At 52.6% G+C, this 19,351-nt stretch overlaps 9 non-coding genes and 20 pseudogenes across 9 annotated transcripts; all 29 read left to right on the top strand.

The window, feature by feature from the left end:
* Positions 1-507: 507 nt before the first annotated feature.
* On the top strand, positions 508-626 carry LOC148630490 (5S ribosomal RNA; annotated as a pseudogene).
* Positions 627-1,163: 537 nt separating this feature from the next.
* On the top strand, positions 1,164-1,282 carry LOC148630489 (5S ribosomal RNA). Its single transcript, XR_015935167.1, has one exon. It is a non-coding gene; the product is annotated as a 5S ribosomal RNA (ribosomal RNA).
* A 537-nt stretch (positions 1,283-1,819) lies between these two features.
* Positions 1,820-1,938, top strand: LOC148630488 (5S ribosomal RNA; annotated as a pseudogene).
* Positions 1,939-2,476: 538 nt separating this feature from the next.
* On the top strand, positions 2,477-2,595 carry LOC148630487 (5S ribosomal RNA). The gene has a single exon (XR_015935174.1). It is a non-coding gene; the product is annotated as a 5S ribosomal RNA (ribosomal RNA).
* A 537-nt stretch (positions 2,596-3,132) lies between these two features.
* LOC148630486 (5S ribosomal RNA) lies at positions 3,133-3,251 on the top strand (annotated as a pseudogene).
* A 537-nt stretch (positions 3,252-3,788) lies between these two features.
* Positions 3,789-3,907, top strand: LOC148630485 (5S ribosomal RNA). Its single transcript, XR_015935173.1, has one exon. It is a non-coding gene; the product is annotated as a 5S ribosomal RNA (ribosomal RNA).
* A 537-nt stretch (positions 3,908-4,444) lies between these two features.
* LOC148630484 (5S ribosomal RNA) lies at positions 4,445-4,563 on the top strand. The gene has a single exon (XR_015935172.1). It is a non-coding gene; the product is annotated as a 5S ribosomal RNA (ribosomal RNA).
* A 537-nt stretch (positions 4,564-5,100) lies between these two features.
* LOC148630483 (5S ribosomal RNA) lies at positions 5,101-5,219 on the top strand (annotated as a pseudogene).
* Positions 5,220-5,756: 537 nt separating this feature from the next.
* On the top strand, positions 5,757-5,875 carry LOC148630482 (5S ribosomal RNA; annotated as a pseudogene).
* A 537-nt stretch (positions 5,876-6,412) lies between these two features.
* On the top strand, positions 6,413-6,521 carry LOC148630481 (5S ribosomal RNA; annotated as a pseudogene).
* A 537-nt stretch (positions 6,522-7,058) lies between these two features.
* Positions 7,059-7,177, top strand: LOC148630480 (5S ribosomal RNA; annotated as a pseudogene).
* Positions 7,178-7,714: 537 nt separating this feature from the next.
* Positions 7,715-7,833, top strand: LOC148630479 (5S ribosomal RNA; annotated as a pseudogene).
* Positions 7,834-8,370: 537 nt separating this feature from the next.
* LOC148630478 (5S ribosomal RNA) lies at positions 8,371-8,489 on the top strand (annotated as a pseudogene).
* Positions 8,490-9,026: 537 nt separating this feature from the next.
* Positions 9,027-9,145, top strand: LOC148630477 (5S ribosomal RNA; annotated as a pseudogene).
* A 537-nt stretch (positions 9,146-9,682) lies between these two features.
* On the top strand, positions 9,683-9,801 carry LOC148630476 (5S ribosomal RNA; annotated as a pseudogene).
* A 537-nt stretch (positions 9,802-10,338) lies between these two features.
* Positions 10,339-10,457, top strand: LOC148630475 (5S ribosomal RNA; annotated as a pseudogene).
* Positions 10,458-10,994: 537 nt separating this feature from the next.
* LOC148630474 (5S ribosomal RNA) lies at positions 10,995-11,113 on the top strand (annotated as a pseudogene).
* A 537-nt stretch (positions 11,114-11,650) lies between these two features.
* Positions 11,651-11,769, top strand: LOC148630473 (5S ribosomal RNA; annotated as a pseudogene).
* A 537-nt stretch (positions 11,770-12,306) lies between these two features.
* LOC148630472 (5S ribosomal RNA) lies at positions 12,307-12,425 on the top strand. The gene has a single exon (XR_015935165.1). It is a non-coding gene; the product is annotated as a 5S ribosomal RNA (ribosomal RNA).
* Positions 12,426-12,962: 537 nt separating this feature from the next.
* On the top strand, positions 12,963-13,081 carry LOC148630471 (5S ribosomal RNA; annotated as a pseudogene).
* A 537-nt stretch (positions 13,082-13,618) lies between these two features.
* On the top strand, positions 13,619-13,737 carry LOC148630470 (5S ribosomal RNA; annotated as a pseudogene).
* Positions 13,738-14,274: 537 nt separating this feature from the next.
* On the top strand, positions 14,275-14,393 carry LOC148630469 (5S ribosomal RNA). The gene has a single exon (XR_015935164.1). It is a non-coding gene; the product is annotated as a 5S ribosomal RNA (ribosomal RNA).
* Positions 14,394-14,930: 537 nt separating this feature from the next.
* LOC148630468 (5S ribosomal RNA) lies at positions 14,931-15,049 on the top strand (annotated as a pseudogene).
* Positions 15,050-15,586: 537 nt separating this feature from the next.
* On the top strand, positions 15,587-15,705 carry LOC148630467 (5S ribosomal RNA). Its single transcript, XR_015935170.1, has one exon. It is a non-coding gene; the product is annotated as a 5S ribosomal RNA (ribosomal RNA).
* A 537-nt stretch (positions 15,706-16,242) lies between these two features.
* LOC148630466 (5S ribosomal RNA) lies at positions 16,243-16,361 on the top strand (annotated as a pseudogene).
* Positions 16,362-16,898: 537 nt separating this feature from the next.
* On the top strand, positions 16,899-17,017 carry LOC148630465 (5S ribosomal RNA; annotated as a pseudogene).
* A 537-nt stretch (positions 17,018-17,554) lies between these two features.
* LOC148630464 (5S ribosomal RNA) lies at positions 17,555-17,673 on the top strand. The gene has a single exon (XR_015935163.1). It is a non-coding gene; the product is annotated as a 5S ribosomal RNA (ribosomal RNA).
* A 537-nt stretch (positions 17,674-18,210) lies between these two features.
* Positions 18,211-18,329, top strand: LOC148630463 (5S ribosomal RNA; annotated as a pseudogene).
* A 537-nt stretch (positions 18,330-18,866) lies between these two features.
* LOC148630462 (5S ribosomal RNA) lies at positions 18,867-18,985 on the top strand. The gene has a single exon (XR_015935184.1). It is a non-coding gene; the product is annotated as a 5S ribosomal RNA (ribosomal RNA).
* The last annotated feature ends 366 nt before the right edge of the window (positions 18,986-19,351 follow it).

Genomic DNA, 19,351 nt, shown 5'->3' with positions numbered 1-19,351 from the left:
CGCTCGCTCATTCCCCTGTTCACACGTGCAGTGCGGCTTGTCCGTCTGTTTATTTGTCAGCTTTGGCGAGACACGGGTGCTTGTGTATTAGCGTGAGCGTTTTTTATTCTGATCAGGAACAGTTTTACAAGTCCGCAAAGGATCGAGGAAAGGTTTATCGCCAGCTGAAAAGAGACACAGCGCTTCGGCTGTGGAGACTTGTTCGGCTGGCGTTCGGAGAGTCGCGTTTTTCAGAATTGTATTGAGATCGTTTTCCACAGAGCTCAGATGTCAAAGCACAGCAGCAGCTCTCCACAGCGATCCTCTATAGCGCCCTATCTTCCGCAGCTCCGTCCTCATTGGAAGGAAGCAAGAGTGAAAGGCTGAAGTGAAATAGAGCGGGGACGAAGGCAGTGAAGAGAGAGAACGTGGGAAGAAGAGAAAAACGCAAGGGAAAAAGAGCAGCGTCGTTAAAGAGGTGACGGAGCTGTCCTCTCAATAAGAAGGGTGCCAGCGAGCCTTGCTCTCGCTTACGGCCACACCCCCTTGAGCACGCCTGATCTCGTCTGATCTCGGAAGCTCAACAGGGATGGGCCTGGTTAGTACTTGGATGGGAGACCGCCTGGGAATACCAGGTGCTGTAAGCTTTTAAGCGCAGGAGGCGCCCTATCCCCGCTCGCTCGCTCATTCCCCTGTTCACACGTGCAGTGCGGCTTGTCCGTCTGTTTATTTGTCAGCTTTGGCGAGACACGGGTGCTTGTGTATTAGCGTGAGCGTTTTTTATTCTGATCAGGAACAGTTTTACAAGTCCGCAAAGGATCGAGGAAAGGTTTATCGCCAGCTGAAAAGAGACACAGCGCTTCGGCTGTGGAGACTTGTTCGGCTGGCGTTCGGAGAGCCGCGTTTTTCAGAATTGTATTGAGATCGTTTTCCACAGAGCTCAGATGTCAAAGCACAGCAGCAGCTCTCCACAGCGATCCTCTATAGCGCCCTTTCTCCCGCAGCTCCGTCCTCATTGGAAGGAAGCAAGAGTGAAAGGCTGAAGTGAAATAGAGCGGGGACGAAGGCAGTGAAGAGAGAGAACGTGGGAAGAAGAGAAAAACGCAAGGGAAAAAAAGCAGCGTCGTAAAAGAGGTGACGGAGCTGTCCTCTCAATAAGAAGGGTGCCAGCGAGCCTTGCTCTAGCTTACGGCCACACCCCCTTGAGCACGCCTGATCTCATCTGATCTCGGAAGCTAAACAGGGATGGGCCTGGTTAGTACTTGGATGGGAGACCGCCTGGGAATACCAGGTGCTGTAAGCTTTTAAGCGCAGGAGGCGCCCTATCCCCGCTCGCTCGCTCATTCCCCTGTTCACACGTGCAGTGCGGCTTGTCCGTCTGTTTATTTGTCAGCTTTGGCGAGACACGGGTGCTTGTGTATTAGCGTGAGCGTTTTTTATTCTGATCAGGAACAGTTTTACAAGTCCGCAAAGGATCGAGGAAAGGTTTATCGCCAGCTGAAAAGAGACACAGCGCTTCGGCTGTGGAGACTTGTTCGGCTGGCGTTCGGAGAGTCGCGTTTTTCAGAATTGTATTGAGATCGTTTTCCACAGAGCTCAGATGTCAAAGCACAGCAGCAGCTCTCCACAGCGATCCTCTATAGCGCCCTTTCTCCCGCAGCTCCATCCTCATTGGAAGGAAGCAAGTGTGAAAGGCTGAAGTGAAATAGAGCGGGGACGAAGGCAGTGAAGAGAGAGAACGTGGGAAGAAGAGAAAAACGCAAGGGAAAAAAAGCAGCGTCGTAAAAGAGGTGACGGAGCTGTCCTCTCAATAAGAAGGGTGCCAGCGAGCCCTGCTCGCGCTTACGGCCACACCCCCTTGAGCATGCCTGATCTCGTTTGATCTCGGAAGCTAAACAGGGATGGGCCTGGTTAGTACTTGGATGGGAGACCGCCTGGGAATACCAGGTGCTGTAAGCTTTTAAGCGCAGGAGGCGCCCTATCCCCTGCTCGCTCGCTCATTCCCCTGTTCACACGTGCAGTGCGGCTTGTCCGTCTGTTTATTTGTCAGCTTTGGCGAGACACGGGTGCTTGTGTATTAGCGTGAGCGTTTTTTATTCTGATCAGGAACAGTTTTACAAGTCCGCAAAGGATCGAGGAAAGGTTTATCGCCAGCTGAAAAGAGACACAGCGCTTCGGCTGTGGAGACTTGTTCGGCTGGCGTTCGGAGAGTCGCGTTTTTTAGAATTGTATTGAGATCGTTATCCACAGAGCTCAGATGTCAAAGCACAGCAGCAGCTCTCCACAGCGATCCTCTATAGCGCCCTTTCTCCCGCAGCTCCGTCCTCATTGGAAGGAAGCAAAAGTGAAAGGCTGAAGTGAAATAGAGCGGGGACGAAGGCAGTGAAGAGAGAGAACGTGGGAAGAAGAGAAAAACGCAAGGGAAAAAAAGCAGCGTCGTAAAAGAGGTGACGGAGCTGTCCTCTCAATAAGAAGGGTGCCAGCGAGCCTTGCTCTCGCTTACGGCCACACCCCCTTGAGCACGCCTGATCTCGTCTGATCTCGGAAGCTAAACAGGGATGGGCCTGGTTAGTACTTGGATGGGAGACCGCCTGGGAATACCAGGTGCTGTAAGCTTTTAAGCGCAGGAGGCGCCCTATCCCCGCTCGCTCGCTCATTCCCCTGTTCACACGTGCAGTGCGGCTTGTCCGTCTGTTTATTTGTCAGCTTTGGCGAGACACGGGTGCTTGTGTATTAGCGTGAGCGTTTTTTATTCTGATCAGGAACAGTTTAACAAGTCCGCAAAGGATCGAGGAAAGGTTTATCGCCAGCTGAAAAGAGACACAGCGCATCGGCTGTGGAGACTTGTTCGGCTGGCGTTCGGAGAGTCGCGTTTTTCAGAATTGTATTGAGATCGTTTTCCACAGAGCTCAGATGTCAAAGCACAGCAGCAGCTCTCCACAGCGATCCTCTATAGCGCCCTTTCTCCCGCAGCTCCGTCCTCATTGGAAGGAAGCAAGAGTGAAAGGCTGAAGTGAAATAGAGCGGGGACGAAGGCAGTGAAGAGAGAGAACGTGGGAAGAAGAGAAAAACGCAAGGGAAAAAGAGCAGCGTCATAAAAGAGGTGACGGAGCTGTCCTCTCAATAAGAAGGGTGCCAGCGAGCCTTGCTCTCGCTTACGGCCACACCCCCTTGAGCACGCCTGATCTCGTCTGATCTCGGAAGCTAAACAGGGATGGGCCTGGTTAGTACTTGGATGGGAGACCGCCTGGGAATACCAGGTGCTGTTAGCTTTTAAGCGCAGGAGGCGCCCTATCCCCGCTCGCTCGCTCATTCCCCTGTTCACACGTGCAGTGCGGCTTGTCTGTCTGTTTATTTGTCAGCTTTGGCGAGACACGGGTGCTTGTGTATTAGCGTGAGCGTTTTTTATTCTGATCAGGAACAGTTTTACAAGTCCGCAAAGGATCGAAGAAAGGTTTATCGCCAGCTGAAAAGAGACACAGCGCTTCGGCTGTGGAGACATGTTCGGCTGGCGTTCGGAGAGTCGCGTTTTTCAGAATTGTATTGAGATCGTTTTCCACAGAGCTCAGATGTCAAAGCACAGCAGCAGCTCTCCACAGCGATCCTCTATAGCGCCCTTTCTCCCGCAGCTCCGTCCTCATTGGAAGGAAGCAAGAGTGAAAGGCTGAAGTGAAATAGAGCGGGGACGAAGGCAGTGAAGAGAGAGAACGTGGGAAGAAGAGAAAAACGCAAGGGAAAAAAAGCAGCGTCGTAAAAGAGGTGACGGAGCTGTCCTCTCAATAAGAAGGGTGCCAGCGAGCTTTGGTCTAGCTTACGGCCACACCCCCTTGAGCACGCCTGATCTCGTCTGATCTCGGAAGCTAAACAGGGATGGGCCTGGTTAGTACTTGGATGGGAGACCGCCTGGGAATACCAGGTGCTGTAAGCTTTTAAGCGCAGGAGGCGCCCTATCCCCGCTCGCTCGCTCATTCCCCTGTTCACACGTGCAGTGCGGCTTGTCCGTCTGTTTATTTGTCAGCTTTGGCGAGACACGGGTGCTTGTGTATTAGCGTGAGCGTTTTTTATTCTGATCAGGAACAGTTTTACAAGTCCGCAAAGGATCGAGGAAAGGTTTATCGCCAGCTGAAAAGAGACACAGCGCTTCGGCTGTGGAGACTTGTTCGGCTGGCGTTCGGAGAGTCGCGTTTTTCAGAATTGTATTGAGATCGTTTTCCACAGAGCTCAGATGTCAAAGCACAGCAGCAGCTCTCCACAGCGATCCTCTATAGTGCCCTATCTCCCGCAGCTCCGTCCTCATTGGAAGGAAGCAAGAGTGAAAGGCTGAAGTGAAATAGAGCGGGGACGAAGGCAGTGAAGAGAGAGAACGTGGGAAGAAGAGAAAAACGCAAGGGAAAAAGAGCAGCGTCGTAAAAGAGGTGACGGAGCTGTCCTCTCAATAAGAAGGGTGCCAGCGAGCCTTGCCCTCGCTTACGGCCACACCCCCTTGAGCACGCCTGATCTCGTCTGATCTCGGAAGCTAAACAGGGATGGGCCTGGTTAGTACTTGGATGGGAGACCGCCTGGGAATACCAGGTGCTGTAAGCTTTTAAGCGCGGGAGGCGCCCTATCCCCGCTCGCTCGCTCATTCCCCTGTTCACACGTGCAGTGCGGCTTGTCCGTCTGTTTATTTGTCAGCTTTGGCGAGACACGGGTGCTTGTGTATTAGCGTGAGCGTTTTTTATTCTGATCATGAACAGTTTAACAAGTCCGCAAAGGATCGAGGAAAAGTTTATCGCCAGCTGAAAAGAGACACAGCGCTTCGGCTGTGGAGACTTGTTCGGCTGGCGTTCGGAGAGTTGCGTTTTTCAGAATTGTATTGAGATCGTTTTCCACAGAGCTCAGATGTCAAAGCACAGCAGCAGCTCTCCACAGCGATCCTCTATAGCGCCCTTTCTCCCGCAGCTCCGTCCTCATTGGAAGGAAGCAAAAGTGAAAGGCTGAAGTGAAATAGAGCGGGGACGAAGGCAGTGAAGAGAGAGAACGTGGGAAGAAGAGAAAAACGCAAGGGAAAAAAAGCAGCGTCGAAAAAGAGATGACGGAGCTGTCCTCTCAATAAGAAGAGTGCCAGCGAATCTTGCTCTTGCTTACGGCCACACTCCCTTGAGCACGCCTGATCTTGTCTGATCTCGGAAGCTAAACAAGGATGGGCCTGGTTAGTACTTGGATGGGAAACCGCCTGGGAATACTAGGTGCTGTAAGCTTTTAAGCGCAGGAGGCGCCCTATCCCCGCTCGCTCGCTCATTCCCCTGTTCACACGTGCAGTGCGGCTTGTCCGTCTGTTTATTTGTCAGCTTTGGCGAGACACGGGTGCTTGTGTATTAGCGTGAGCGTTTTTTATTCTGATCAGGAACAGTTTTACATGTCCGCAAAGGATCGAGGAAAGGTTTATCGCCAGCTGAAAAGAGACACAGCGCTTCGGCTGTGGAGACTTGTTCGGCTGGCGTTCGGAGAGTCGCGTTTTTCAGAATTGTATTGAGATCGTTTTCCACAGAGCTCAGATGTCAAAGCACAGCAGCAGCTCTCCACAGCGATCCTCTATAGCGCCCTTTCTCCCGCAGCTCCGTCCTCATTGGAAGGAAGCAAGAGTGAAAGGCTGAAGTGAAATAGAGCGGGGACGAAGGCAGTGAAGAGAGAAAACGTGGGAAGAAGAGAAAAACGCAAGGGAAAAAAAGCAGCGTCGTAAAAGAGGTGACGGAGCTGTCCTCTCAATAAGAAGGGTGCCAGCGAGCCTTGGTGTCGCTTACGGCCACACCCCCTTGAGCACGCCTGATCTCGTCTGATCTCGCAAGCTAAACAGGGATGGGCCTGGTTAGTACTTGGATGGGAGACCGCCTGGGAATACCAGGTGCTGTTAGCTTTTAAGCGCAGGAGGCGCCCTATCCCCGCTCGCTCGCTCATTCCCCTGTTCACACGTGCAGTGCGGCTTGTCCGTCTGTTTATTTGTCAGCTTTGGCGAGACACGGGTGCTTGTGTATTAGCGTGAGCGTTTTTTATTCTGATCAGGAACAGTTTTACAAGTCCGCAAAGGATCGAAGAAAGGTTTATCGCCAGCTGAAAAGAGACACAGCGCTTCGGCTGTGGAGACTTGTTCGGCTGGCGTTCGGAGAGTCGCGTTTTTCAGAATTGTATTGAGATCGTTTTCCACAGAGCTCAGATGTCAAAGCACAGCAGCAGCTCTCCACAGCGATCCTCTATAGCGCCCTTTCTCCCGCAGCTCCGTCCTCATTGGAAGGAAGCAAGAGTGAAAGGCTGAAGTGAAATAGAGCGGGGACGAAGGCAGTGAAGAGAGAGAACGTGGGAAGAAGAGAAAAACGCAAGGGAAAAAAAGCAGCGTCGTAAAAGAGGTGACGGAGCTGTCCTCTCAATAAGAAGGGTGCCAGCGAGCCTTGCTCTCGCTTATGGCCACACCCCCTTGAGCACGCCTGATCTCGGAAGCTAAACAGGGATGGGCTTGGTTAGTACTTGGATGAGAGACCGCCTGGGAGTACCAGGTGCTGTAAGCTTTTAAGCGCAGGAGGCGCCCTATCCCCGCTCGCTCTCTCATTCCCCTGTTCACACGTGCAGTGCGGCTTGTCCGTCTGTTTTTTTGTCAGCTTTGGCGAGACACGGGTGCTTGTGTATTAGCGTGAGCGTTTTTTATTCTGATCAGGAACAGTTTTACAAGTCCGCAAAGGATCGAGGAAAGGTTTATCGCCAGCTGAAAAGAGACACAGCGCTTCGGCTGCGGAGACTTGTTCGGCTGGCGTTCGGAGAGTCGCGTTTTTCAGAATTGTATTGAGATCGTTTTCCACAGAGCTCAGATGTCAAAGCACAGCAGCAGCTCTCCACAGCGATCCTCTATAGCGCCCTTTCTCCCGCAGCTCCGTCCTCATTGGAAGGAAGCAAGAGTGAAAGGCTGAAGTGAAATAGAGCGGGGACGAAGGCGGTGAAGAGAGAGAACGTGGGAAGAAGAGAAAAACGCAAGGGAAAAAAAGCAGCGTCGTAAAAGAGGTGACGGAGCTGTCCTCTCAATAAGAAGGGTGCCAGCGAGCCTTGCTCTCGCTTACGGCCACACCCCCTTGAGCACGCCTGATCTCGTCTGATCGCGGAAGCTAAACAGGGATGGGCCTGGTTAGTACTTGGATGGGAGACCGCCTGGGAATACCAGGTGCTGTAAGCTTTTAAGCGCAGGAGGCGCCCTATCCCCGCTCGCTCGCTCATTCCCCTGTTCACACGTGCAGTGCGGCTTGTCCGTCTGTTTATTTGTCAGCTTTGGCGAGACACGGGTGCTTGTGTATTAGCGTGAGCGTTTTTTATTCTGATCAGGAACAGTTTTACAAGTCCGCAAAGGATCGAGGAAAGGTTTATCGCCAGCTGAAAAGAGACACAGCGCTTCGGCTGCGGAGACTTGTTCGGCTGGCGTTCGGAGAGTCGCGTTTTTCAGAATTGTATTGAGATCGTTTTCCACAGAGCTCAGATGTCAAAGCACAGCAGCAGCTCTCCACAGCGATCCTCTATAGCGCCCTTTCTCCCGCAGCTCCGTCCTCATTGGAAGGAAGCAAGAGTGAAAGGCTGAAGTGAAATAGAGCGGGGACGAAGGCAGTGAAGAGAGAGAACGTGGGAAGAAGAGAAAAACGCAAGGGAAAAAAAGCAGCGTCGTAAAAGAGGTGACGGAGCCGTCCTCTCAATAAGAAGGGTGCCAGCGAGCCTTGCTCTCGCTTACGGCCACACCCCCTTGAGCACGCCTGATCTCGTCTGATCGCGGAAGCTAAACAGGGATGGGCCTGGTTAGTACTTGGATGGGAGACCGCCTGGGAATACCAGGTGCTGTAAGCTTTTAAGCGCAGGAGGCGCCCTATCCCCGCTCGCTCGCTCATTCCCCTGTTCACACGTGCAGTGCGGCTTGTCCGTCTGTTTATTTGTCAGCTTTGGCGAGACACGGGTGCTTGTGTATTAGCGTGAGCGTTTTTTATTCTGATCAGGAACAGTTTTACAAGTCCGCAAAGGATCGAGGAAAGGTTTATCGCCAGCTGAAAAGAGACACAGCGCTTCGGCTGCGGAGACTTGTTCGGCTGGCGTTCGGAGAGTCGCGTTTTTCAGAATTGTATTGAGATCGTTTTCCACAGAGCTCAGATGTCAAAGCACAGCAGCAGCTCTCCACAGCGATCCTCTATAGCGCCCTTTCTCCCGCAGCTCCGTCCTCATTGGAAGGAAGCAAGAGTGAAAGGCTGAAGTGAAATAGAGCGGGGACGAAGGCGGTGAAGAGAGAGAACGTGGGAAGAAGAGAAAAACGCAAGGGAAAAAAAGCAGCGTCGTAAAAGAGGTGACGGAGCTGTCCTCTCAATAAGAAGGGTGCCAGCGAGCCTTGCTCTCGCTTACGGCCACACCCCCTTGAGCACGCCTGATCTCGTCTGATCTCGGAAACTAAACAGGAATGGGCCTGGTTAGAACTCGGATAGGAGACCGCCTGGGAATACCAGGTGCTGTAAGCTTTTAAGCGCAGGAGGCGCCCTATCCCCGCTCGCTCGCTCATTCCCCTGTTCACACGTGCAGTGCGGCTTGTCCGTCTGTTTATTTGTCAGCTTTGGCGAGACACGGGTGCTTGTGTATTAGCGTGAGCGTTTTTTATTCTGATCAGGAACAGTTTTACAAGTCCGCAAAGGATCGAGGAAAGGTTTATCGCCAGCTGAAAAGAGACACAGCGCTTCGGCTGCGGAGACTTGTTCGGCTGGCGTTCGGAGAGTCGCATTTTTCAGAATTGTATTGAGATCGTTTTCCACAGAGCTCAGATGTCAAAGCACAGCAGCAGCTCTCCACAGCGATCCTCTATAGCGCCCTTTCTCCCGCAGCTCCGTCCTCATTGGAAGGAAGCAAGAGTGAAAGGCTGAAGTGAAATAGAGCGGGGACGAAGGCAGTGAAGAGAGAGAACGTGGGAAGAAGAGAAAAACGCAAGGGAAAAAAAGCAGCGTCGTAAAAGAGGTGACGGAGCCGTCCTCTCAATAAGAAGGGTGCCAGCGAGCCTTGCTCTCGCTTACGGCCACACCCCCTTGAGCACGCCTGATCTCGTCTGATCGCGGAAGCTAAACAGGGATGGGCCTGGTTAGTACTTGGATGGGAGACCGCCTGGGAATACCAGGTGCTGTAAGCTTTTAAGCGCAGGAGGCGCCCTATCCCCGCTCGCTCGCTCATTCCCCTGTTCACACGTGCAGTGCGGTTTGTCCGTCTGTTTATTTGTCAGCTTTGGCGAGACACGGGTGCTTGTGTATTAGCGTGAGCGTTTTTTATTCTGATCAGGAACAGTTTTACAAGTCCGCAAAGGATCGAGGAAAGGTTTATCGCCAGCTGAAAAGAGACACAGCGCTTCGGCTGCGGAGACTTGTTCGGCTGGCGTTCGGAGAGTCGCGTTTTTCAGAATTGTATTGAGATCGTTTTCCACAGAGCTCAGATGTCAAAGCACAGCAGCAGCTCTCCACAGCGATCCTCTATAGCGCCCTTTCTCCCGCAGCTCCGTCCTCATTGGAAGGAAGCAAGAGTGAAAGGCTGAAGTGAAATAGAGCGGGGACGAAGGCAGTGAAGAGAGAGAACGTGGGAAGAAGAGAAAAACGCAAGGGAAAAAAAGCAGCGTCGTAAAAGAGGTGACGGAGCTGTCCTCTCAATAAGAAGGGTGCCAGCGAGCCTTGCTCTCGCTTACGGCCACACCCCCTTGAGCACGCCTGATCTCGTCTGATCGCGGAAGCTAAACAGGGATGGGCCTGGTTAGTACTTGGATGGGAGACCGCCTGGGAATACCAGGTGCTGTAAGCTTTTAAGCGCAGGAGGCGCCCTATCCCCGCTCGCTCGCTCATTCCCCTGTTCACACGTGCAGTGCGGCTTGTCCGTCTGTTTATTTGTCAGCTTTGGCGAGACACGGGTGCTTGTGTATTAGCGTGAGCGTTTTTTATTCTGATCAGGAACAGTTTTACAAGTCCGCAAAGGATCGAGGAAAGGTTTATCGCCAGCTGAAAAGAGACACAGCGCTTCGGCTGCGGAGACTTGTTCGGCTGGCGTTCGGAGAGTCGCGTTTTTCAGAATTGTATTGAGATCGTTTTCCACAGAGCTCAGATGTCAAAGCACAGCAGCAGCTCTCCACAGCGATCCTCTATAGCGCCCTTTCTCCCGCAGCTCCGTCCTCATTGGAAGGAAGCAAGAGTGAAAGGCTGAAGTGAAATAGAGCGGGGACGAAGGCAGTGAAGAGAGAGAACGTGGGAAGAAGAGAAAAACGCAAGGGAAAAAAAGCAGCGTCGTAAAAGAGGTGACGGAGCTGTCCTCTCAATAAGAAGGGTGCCAGCGAGCCTTGCTCTCGCTTACGGCCACACCCCCTTGAGCACGCCTGATCTCGTCTGATCTCGGAAACTAAACAAGGATGGGCCTGGTTAGTACTTGGATGGGAGACCGCCTGGGAATACCAGGTGCTGTAAGCTTTTAAGCGCAGGAGGCGCCCTATCCCCGCTCGCTCGTTCATTCCCCTGTTCACACGTGCAGTGCGGCTTGTCCGTTTGTTTATTTGTCAGCTTTGGCGAGACACGGGTGCTTGTGTATTAGCGTGAGCGTTTTTTATTCTGATCAGGAACAGTTTTACAAGTCCGCAAAGGATCGAGGAAAGGTTTATCGCCAGCTGAAAAGAGACACAGCGCTTCGGCTGCGGAGACTTGTTCGGCTGGCGTTCGGAGAGTCGCGTTTTTCAGAATTGTATTGAGATCGTTTTCCACAGAGCTCAGATGTCAAAGCACAGCAGCAGCTCTCCACAGCGATCCTCTATAGCGCCCTTTCTCCCGCTGCTCCGTCCTCATTGGAAGGAAGCAAGAGTGAAAGGCTGAAGTGAAATAGAGCGGGGACGAAGGCGGTGAAGAGAGAGAACGTGGGAAGAAGAGAAAAACGCAAGGGAAAAAAAGCAGCGTCGTAAAAGAGGTGACGGAGCTGTCCTCTCAATAAGAAGGGTGCCAGCGAGCCTTGCTCTCGCTTACGGCCACACCCCCTTGAGCACGCCTGATCTCGTCTGATCTCGGAAACTAAACAGGAATGGGCCTGGTTAGAACTCGGATAGGAGACCGCCTGGGAATACCAGGTGCTGTAAGCTTTTAAGCGCAGGAGGCGCCCTATCCCCGCTCGCTCGCTCATTCCCCTGTTCACACGTGCAGTGCGGCTTGTCCGTCTGTTTATTTGTCAGCTTTGGCGAGACACGGGTGCTTGTGTATTAGCGTGAGCGTTTTTTATTCTGATCAGGAACAGTTTTACAAGTCCGCAAAGGATCGAGGAAAGGTTTATCGCCAGCTGAAAAGAGACACAGCGCTTCGGCTGCGGAGACTTGTTCGGCTGGCGTTCGGAGAGTCGCGTTTTTCAGAATTGTATTGAGATCGTTTTCCACAGAGCTCAGATGTCAAAGCACAGCAGCAGCTCTGCACAGCGATCCTCTATAGCGCCCTTTCTCCCGCAGCTCCGTCCTCATTGGAAGGAAGCAAGAGTGAAAGGCTGAAGTGAAATAGAGCGGGGACGAAGGCGGTGAAGAGAGAGAACGTGGGAAGAAGAGAAAAACGCAAGGGAAAAAAAGCAGCGTCGTAAAAGAGGTGACGGAGCCGTCCTCTCAATAAGAAGGGTGCCAGCGAGCTTTGCTCTCGCTTATGGCCACACCCCCTTGAGCACGCCTGATCTCGTCTGATCGTGGAAGCTAAACAAGAATGGGCCTGGTTAGTACTTGGATGGGAGACCGCCTGGGAATACCAGGTGCTGTAAGCTTTTAAGCGCAGGAGGCGCCCTATCCCCGCTCGCTCGCTCATTCCCCTGTTCACACGTGCAGTGCGGCTTGTCCGTCTGTTTATTTGTCAGCTTTGGCGAGACACGGGTGCTTGTGTATTAGCGTGAGCGTTTTTTATTCTGATCAGGAACAGTTTTACAAGTCCGCAAAGGATCGAGGAAAGGTTTATCGCCAGCTGAAAAGAGACACAGCGCTTCGGCTGCGGAGACTTGTTCGGCTGGCGTTCGGAGAGTCGCGTTTTTCAGAATTGTATTGAGATCGTTTTCCACAGAGCTCAGATGTCAAAGCACAGCAGCAGCTCTCCACAGCGATCCTCTATAGCGCCCTTTCTCCCGCAGCTCCGTCCTCATTGGAAGGAAGCAAGAGTGAAAGGCTGAAGTGAAATAGAGCGGGGACGAAGGCAGTGAAGAGAGAGAACGTGGGAAGAAGAGAAAAACGCAAGGGAAAAAAAGCAGCGTCGTAAAAGAGGTGACGGAGCTGTCCTCTCAATAAGAAGGGTGCCAGCGAGCCTTGCTCTCGCTTACGGCCACACCCCCTTGAGCACGCCTGATCTCGTCTGATCTCGGAAGCTAAACAAGGATGGGCCTGGTTAGTACTTGGATGGGAGACCGCCTGGGAATACCAGGTGCTGTAAGCTTTTAAGCGCAGGAGGCGCCCTATCCCCGCTCGCTCGTTCATTCCCCTGTTCACACGTGCAGTGCGGCTTGTCCGTTTGTTTATTTGTCAGCTTTGGCGAGACACGGGTGCTTGTGTATTAGCGTGAGCGTTTTTTATTCTGATCAGGAACAGTTTTACAAGTCCGCAAAGGATCGAGGAAAGGTTTATCGCCAGCTGAAAAGAGACACAGCGCTTCGGCTGCGGAGACTTGTTCGGCTGGCGTTCGGAGAGTCGCGTTTTTCAGAATTGTATTGAGATCGTTTTCCACAGAGCTCAGATGTCAAAGCACAGCAGCAGCTCTCCACAGCGATCCTCTATAGCGCCCTTTCTCCCGCTGCTCCGTCCTCATTGGAAGGAAGCAAGAGTGAAAAGCTGAAGTGAAATAGAGCGGGGACGAAGGCGGTGAAGAGAGAGAACGTGGGAAGAAGAGAAAAACGCAAGGGAAAAAAAGCAGCGTCGTAAAAGAGGTGACGGAGCTGTCCTCTCAATAAGAAGGGTGCCAGCGAGCCTTGCTCTCGCTTACGGCCACACCCCCTTGAGCACGCCTGATCTCGTCTGATCTCGGAAACTAAACAGGAATGGGCCTGGTTAGAACTCGGATAGGAGACCGCCTGGGAATACCAGGTGCTGTAAGCTTTTAAGCGCAGGAGGCGCCCTATCCCCGCTCGCTCGCTCATTCCCCTGTTCACACGTGCAGTGCGGCTTGTCCGTCTGTTTATTTGTCAGCTTTGGCGAGACACGGGTGCTTGTGTATTAGCGTGAGCGTTTTTTATTCTGATCAGGAACAGTTTTACAAGTCCGCAAAGGATCGAGGAAAGGTTTATCGCCAGCTGAAAAGAGACACAGCGCTTCGGCTGCGGAGACTTGTTCGGCTGGCGTTCGGAGAGTCGCGTTTTTCAGAATTGTATTGAGATCGTTTTCCACAGAGCTCAGATGTCAAAGCACAGCAGCAGCTCTCCACAGCGATCCTCTATAGCGCCCTTTCTCCCGCAGCTCCGTCCTCATTGGAAGGAAGCAAGAGTGAAAGGCTGAAGTGAAATAGAGCGGGGACGAAGGCAGTGAAGAGAGAGAACGTGGGAAGAAGAGAAAAACGCAAGGGAAAAAAAGCAGCGTCGTAAAAGAGGTGACGGAGCCGTCCTCTCAATAAGAAGGGTGCCAGCGAGCCTTGCTCTCGCTTACGGCCACACCCCCTTGAGCACGCCTGATCTCGTCTGATCGCGGAAGCTAAACAGGGATGGGCCTGGTTAGTACTTGGATGGGAGACCGCCTGGGAATACCAGGTGCTGTAAGCTTTTAAGCGCAGGAGGCGCCCTATCCCCGCTCGCTCGCTCATTCCCCTGTTCACACGTGCAGTGCGGCTTGTCCGTCTGTTTATTTGTCAGCTTTGGCGAGACACGGGTGCTTGTGTATTAGCGTGAGCGTTTTTTATTCTGATCAGGAACAGTTTTACAAGTCCGCAAAGGATCGAGGAAAGGTTTATCGCCAGCTGAAAAGAGACACAGCGCTTCGGCTGCGGAGACTTGTTCGGCTGGCGTTCGGAGAGTCGCGTTTTTCAGAATTGTATTGAGATCGTTTTCCACAGAGCTCAGATGTCAAAGCACAGCAGCAGCTCTCCACAGCGATCCTCTATAGCGCCCTTTCTCCCGCAGCTCCGTCCTCATTGGAAGGAAGCAAGAGTGAAAGGCTGAAGTGAAATAGAGCGGGGACGAAGGCAGTGAAGAGAGAGAACGTGGGAAGAAGAGAAAAACGCAAGGGAAAAAAAGCAGCGTCGTAAAAGAGGTGACGGAGCTGTCCTCTCAATAAGAAGGGTGCCAGCGAGCCTTGCTCTCGCTTACGGCCACACCCCCTTGAGCACGCCTGATCTCGTCTGATCTCGGAAGCTAAACAAGGATGGGCCTGGTTAGTACTTGGATGGGAGACCGCCTGGGAATACCAGGTGCTGTAAGCTTTTAAGCGCAGGAGGCGCCCTATCCCCGCTCGCTCGTTCATTCCCCTGTTCACACGTGCAGTGCGGCTTGTCCGTTTGTTTATTTGTCAGCTTTGGCGAGACACGGGTGCTTGTGTATTAGCGTGAGCGTTTTTTATTCTGATCAGGAACAGTTTTACAAGTCCGCAAAGGATCGAGGAAAGGTTTATCGCCAGCTGAAAAGAGACACAGCGCTTCGGCTGCGGAGACTTGTTCGGCTGGCGTTCGGAGAGTCGCGTTTTTCAGAATTGTATTGAGATCGTTTTCCACAGAGCTCAGATGTCAAAGCACAGCAGCAGCTCTCCACAGCGATCCTCTATAGCGCCCTTTCTCCCGCTGCTCCGTCCTCATTGGAAGGAAGCAAGAGTGAAAGGCTGAAGTGAAATAGAGCGGGGACGAAGGCGGTGAAGAGAGAGAACGTGGGAAGAAGAGAAAAACGCAAGGGAAAAAAAGCAGCGTCGTAAAAGAGGTGACGGAGCTGTCCTCTCAATAAGAAGGGTGCCAGCGAGCCTTGCTCTCGCTTACGGCCACACCCCCTTGAGCACGCCTGATCTCGTCTGATCTCGGAAACTAAACAGGAATGGGCCTGGTTAGAACTCGGATAGGAGACCGCCTGGGAATACCAGGTGCTGTAAGCTTTTAAGCGCAGGAGGCGCCCTATCCCCGCTCGCTCGCTCATTCCCCTGTTCACACGTGCAGTGCGGCTTGTCCGTCTGTTTATTTGTCAGCTTTGGCGAGACACGGGTGCTTGTGTATTAGCGTGAGCGTTTTTTATTCTGATCAGGAACAGTTTTACAAGTCCGCAAAGGATCGAGGAAAGGTTTATCGCCAGCTGAAAAGAGACACAGCGCTTCGGCTGCGGAGACTTGTTCGGCTGGCGTTCGGAGAGTCGCGTTTTTCAGAATTGTATTGAGATCGTTTTCCACAGAGCTCAGATGTCAAAGCACAGCAGCAGCTCTGCACAGCGATCCTCTATAGCGCCCTTTCTCCCGCAGCTCCGTCCTCATTGGAAGGAAGCAAGAGTGAAAGGCTGAAGTGAAATAGAGCGGGGACGAAGGCGGTGAAGAGAGAGAACGTGGGAAGAAGAGAAAAACGCAAGGGAAAAAAAGCAGCGTCGTAAAAGAGGTGACGGAGCTGTCCTCTCAATAAGAAGGGTGCCAGCGAGCCTTGCTCTCGCTTATGGCCACACCCCCTTGAGCACGCCTGATCTCGTCTGATCTCGGAAGCTAAACAAGGATGGGCCTGGTTAGTACTTGGATGGGAGACCGCCTGGGAATACCAGGTGCTGTAAGCTTTTAAGCGCAGGAGGCGCCCTATCCCCGCTCGCTCGCTCATTCCCCTGTTCACACGTGCAGTGCGGCTTGTCCGTCTGTTTATTTGTCAGCTTTGGCGAGACACGGGTGCTTGTGTATTAGCGTGAGCGTTTTTTATTCTGATCAGGAACAGTTTTACAAGTCCGCAAAGGATCGAGGAAAGGTTTATCGCCAGCTGAAAAGAGACACAGCGCTTCGGCTGCGGAGACTTGTTCGGCTGGCGTTCGGAGAGTCGCGTTTTTCAGAATTGTATTGAGATCGTTTTCCACAGAGCTCAGATGTCAAAGCACAGCAGCAGCTCTCCACAGCGATCCTCTATAGCGCCCTTTCTCCCGCTGCTCCGTCCTCATTGGAAGGAAGCAAGAGTGAAAGGCTGAAGTGAAATAGAGCGGGGACGAAGGCGGTGAAGAGAGAGAACGTGGGAAGAAGAGAAAAACGCAAGGGAAAAAAAGCAGCGTCGTAAAAGAGGTGACGGAGCTGTCCTCTCAATAAGAAGGGTGCCAGCGAGCCTTGCTCTCGCTTATGGCCACACCCCCTTGAGCACGCCTGATCTCGTCTGATCTCGGAAACTAAACAGGAATGGGCCTGGTTAGAACTCGGATAGGAGACCGCCTGGGAATACCAGGTGCTGTAAGCTTTTAAGCGCAGGAGGCGCCCTATCCCCGCTCGCTCGCTCATTCCCCTGTTCACACGTGCAGTGCGGCTTGTCCGTCTGTTTATTTGTCAGCTTTGGCGAGACACGGGTGCTTGTGTATTAGCGTGAGCGTTTTTTATTCTGATCAGGAACAGTTTTACAAGTCCGCAAAGGATCGAGGAAAGGTTTATCGCCAGCTGAAAAGAGACACAGCGCTTCGGCTGCGGAGACTTGTTCGGCTGGCGTTCGGAGAGTCGCGTTTTTCAGAATTGTATTGAGATCGTTTTCCACAGAGCTCAGATGTCAAAGCACAGCAGCAGCTCTCCACAGCGATCCTCTATAGCGCCCTTTCTCCCGCAGCTCCGTCCTCATTGGAAGGAAGCAAGAGTGAAAGGCTGAAGTGAAATAGAGCGGGGACGAAGGCAGTGAAGAGAGAGAACGTGGGAAGAAGAGAAAAACGCAAGGGAAAAAAAGCAGCGTCGTAAAAGAGGTGACGGAGCCGTCCTCTCAATAAGAAGGGTGCCAGCGAGCCTTGCTCTCGCTTACGGCCACACCCCCTTGAGCACGCCTGATCTCGTCTGATCGCGGAAACTAAACAGGGATGGGCCTGGTTAGTACTTGGATGGGAGACCGCCTGGGAATACCAGGTGCTGTAAGCTTTTAAGCGCAGGAGGCGCCCTATCCCCGCTCGCTCGCTCATTCCCCTGTTCACACGTGCAGTGCGGCTTGTCCGTCTGTTTATTTGTCAGCTTTGGCGAGACACGGGTGCTTGTGTATTAGCGTGAGCGTTTTTTATTCTGATCAGGAACAGTTTTACAAGTCCGCAAAGGATCGAGGAAAGGTTTATCGCCAGCTGAAAAGAGACACAGCGCTTCGGCTGCGGAGACTTGTTCGGCTGGCGTTCGGAGAGTCGCGTTTTTCAGAATTGTATTGAGATCGTTTTCCACAGAGCTCAGATGTCAAAGCACAGCAGCAGCTCTCCACAGCGATCCTCTATAGCGCCCTTTCTCCCGCAGCTCCGTCCTCATTGGAAGGAAGCAAGAGTGAAAGGCTGAAGTGAAATAGAGCGGGGACGAAGGCAGTGAAGAGAGAGAACGTGGGAAGAAGAGAAAAACGCAAGGGAAAAAAAGCAGCGTCGTAAAAGAGGTGACGGAGCTGTCCTCTCAATAAGAAGGGTGCCAGCGAGCCTTGCTCTCGCTTACGGCCACACCCCCTTGAGCACGCCTGATCTCGTCTGATCTCGGAAGCTAAACAAGGATGGGCCTGGTTAGTACTTGGATGGGAGACCGCCTGGGAATACCAGGTGCTGTAAGCTTTTAAGCGCAGGAGGCGCCCTATCCCCGCTCGCTCGTTCATTCCCCTGTTCACACGTGCAGTGCGGCTTGTCCGTTTGTTTATTTGTCAGCTTTGGCGAGACACGGGTGCTTGTGTATTAGCGTGAGCGTTTTTTATTCTGATCAGGAACAGTTTTACAAGTCCGCAAAGGATCGAGGAAAGGTTTATCGCCAGCTGAAAAGAGACACAGCGCTTCGGCTGCGGAGACTTGTTCGGCTGGCGTTCGGAGAGTCGCGTTTTTCAGAATTGTATTGAGATCGTTTTCCACAGAGCTCAGATGTCAAAGCACAGCAGCAGCTCTCCACAGCGATCCTCTATAGCGCCCTTTCTCCCGCTGCTCCGTCCTCATTGGAAGGAAGCAAGAGTGAAAGGCTGAAGTGAAATAGAGCGGGGACGAAGGCGGTGAAGAGAGAGAACGTGGGAAGAAGAGAAAAACGCAAGGGAAAAAAAGCAGCGTCGTAAAAGAGGTGACGGAGCTGTCCTCTCAATAAGAAGGGTGCCAGCGAGCCTTGCTCTCGCTTACGGCCACACCCCCTTGAGCACGCCTGATCTCGTCTGATCTCGGAAACTAAACAGGAATGGGCCTGGTTAGAACTCGGATAGGAGACCGCCTGGGAATACCAGGTGCTGTAAGCTTTTAAGCGCAGGAGGCGCCCTATCCCCGCTCGCTCGCTCATTCCCCTGTTCACACGTGCAGTGCGGCTTGTCCGTCTGTTTATTTGTCAGCTTTGGCGAGACACGGGTGCTTGTGTATTAGCGTGAGCGTTTTTTATTCTGATCAGGAACAGTTTTACAAGTCCGCAAAGGATCGAGGAAAGGTTTATCGCCAGCTGAAAAGAGACACAGCGCTTCGGCTGCGGAGACTTGTTCGGCTGGCGTTCGGAGAGTCACGTTTTTCAGAATTGTATTGAGATCGTTTTCCACAGAGCTCAGATGTCAAAGCACAGCAGCAGCTCTGCACAGCGATCCTCTATAGCGCCCTTTCTCCCGCAGCTCCGTCCTCATTGGAAGGAAGCAAGAGTGAAAGGCTGAAGTGAAATAGAGCGGGGACGAAGGCGGTGAAGAGAGAGAACGTGGGAAGAAGAGAAAAACGCAAGGGAAAAAAAGCAGCGTCGTAAAAGAGGTGACGGAGCTGTCCTCTCAATAAGAAGGGTGCCAGCGAGCCTTGCTCTCGCTTATGGCCACACCCCCTTGAGCACGCCTGATCTCGTCTGATCTCGGAAGCTAAACAAGGATGGGCCTGGTTAGTACTTGGATGGGAGACCGCCTGGGAATACCAGGTGCTATAAGCTTTTAAGCGCAGGAGGCGCCCTATCCCCGCTCGCTCGCTCATTCCCCTGTTCACACGTGCAGTGCGGCTTGTCCGTCTGTTTATTTGTCAGCTTTGGCGAGACACGGGTGCTTGTGTATTAGCGTGAGCGTTTTTTATTCTGATCAGGAACAGTTTTACAAGTCCGCAAAGGATCGAGGAAAGGTTTATCGCCAGCTGAAAAGAGACACAGCGCTTCGGCTGCGGAGACTTGTTCGGCTGGCGTTCGGAGAGTCGCGTTTTTCAGAATTGTATTGAGATCGTTTTCCACAGAGCTCAGATGTCAAAGCACAGCAGCAGCTCTCCACAGCGATCCTCTATAGCGCCCTTTCTCCCGCAGCTCCGTCCT

The sequence above is a fragment of the Lepisosteus platostomus genome, unplaced genomic scaffold (assembly GCF_059453375.1).
Source record: "Lepisosteus platostomus isolate fLepPlt1 unplaced genomic scaffold, fLepPlt1.hap1 Scaffold_96_H1, whole genome shotgun sequence".
In the NCBI taxonomy this organism is placed as follows: Eukaryota; Metazoa; Chordata; class Actinopteri; order Semionotiformes; family Lepisosteidae; genus Lepisosteus; species Lepisosteus platostomus.
This window is presented reverse-complemented; position numbering and strand designations above follow the sequence as displayed.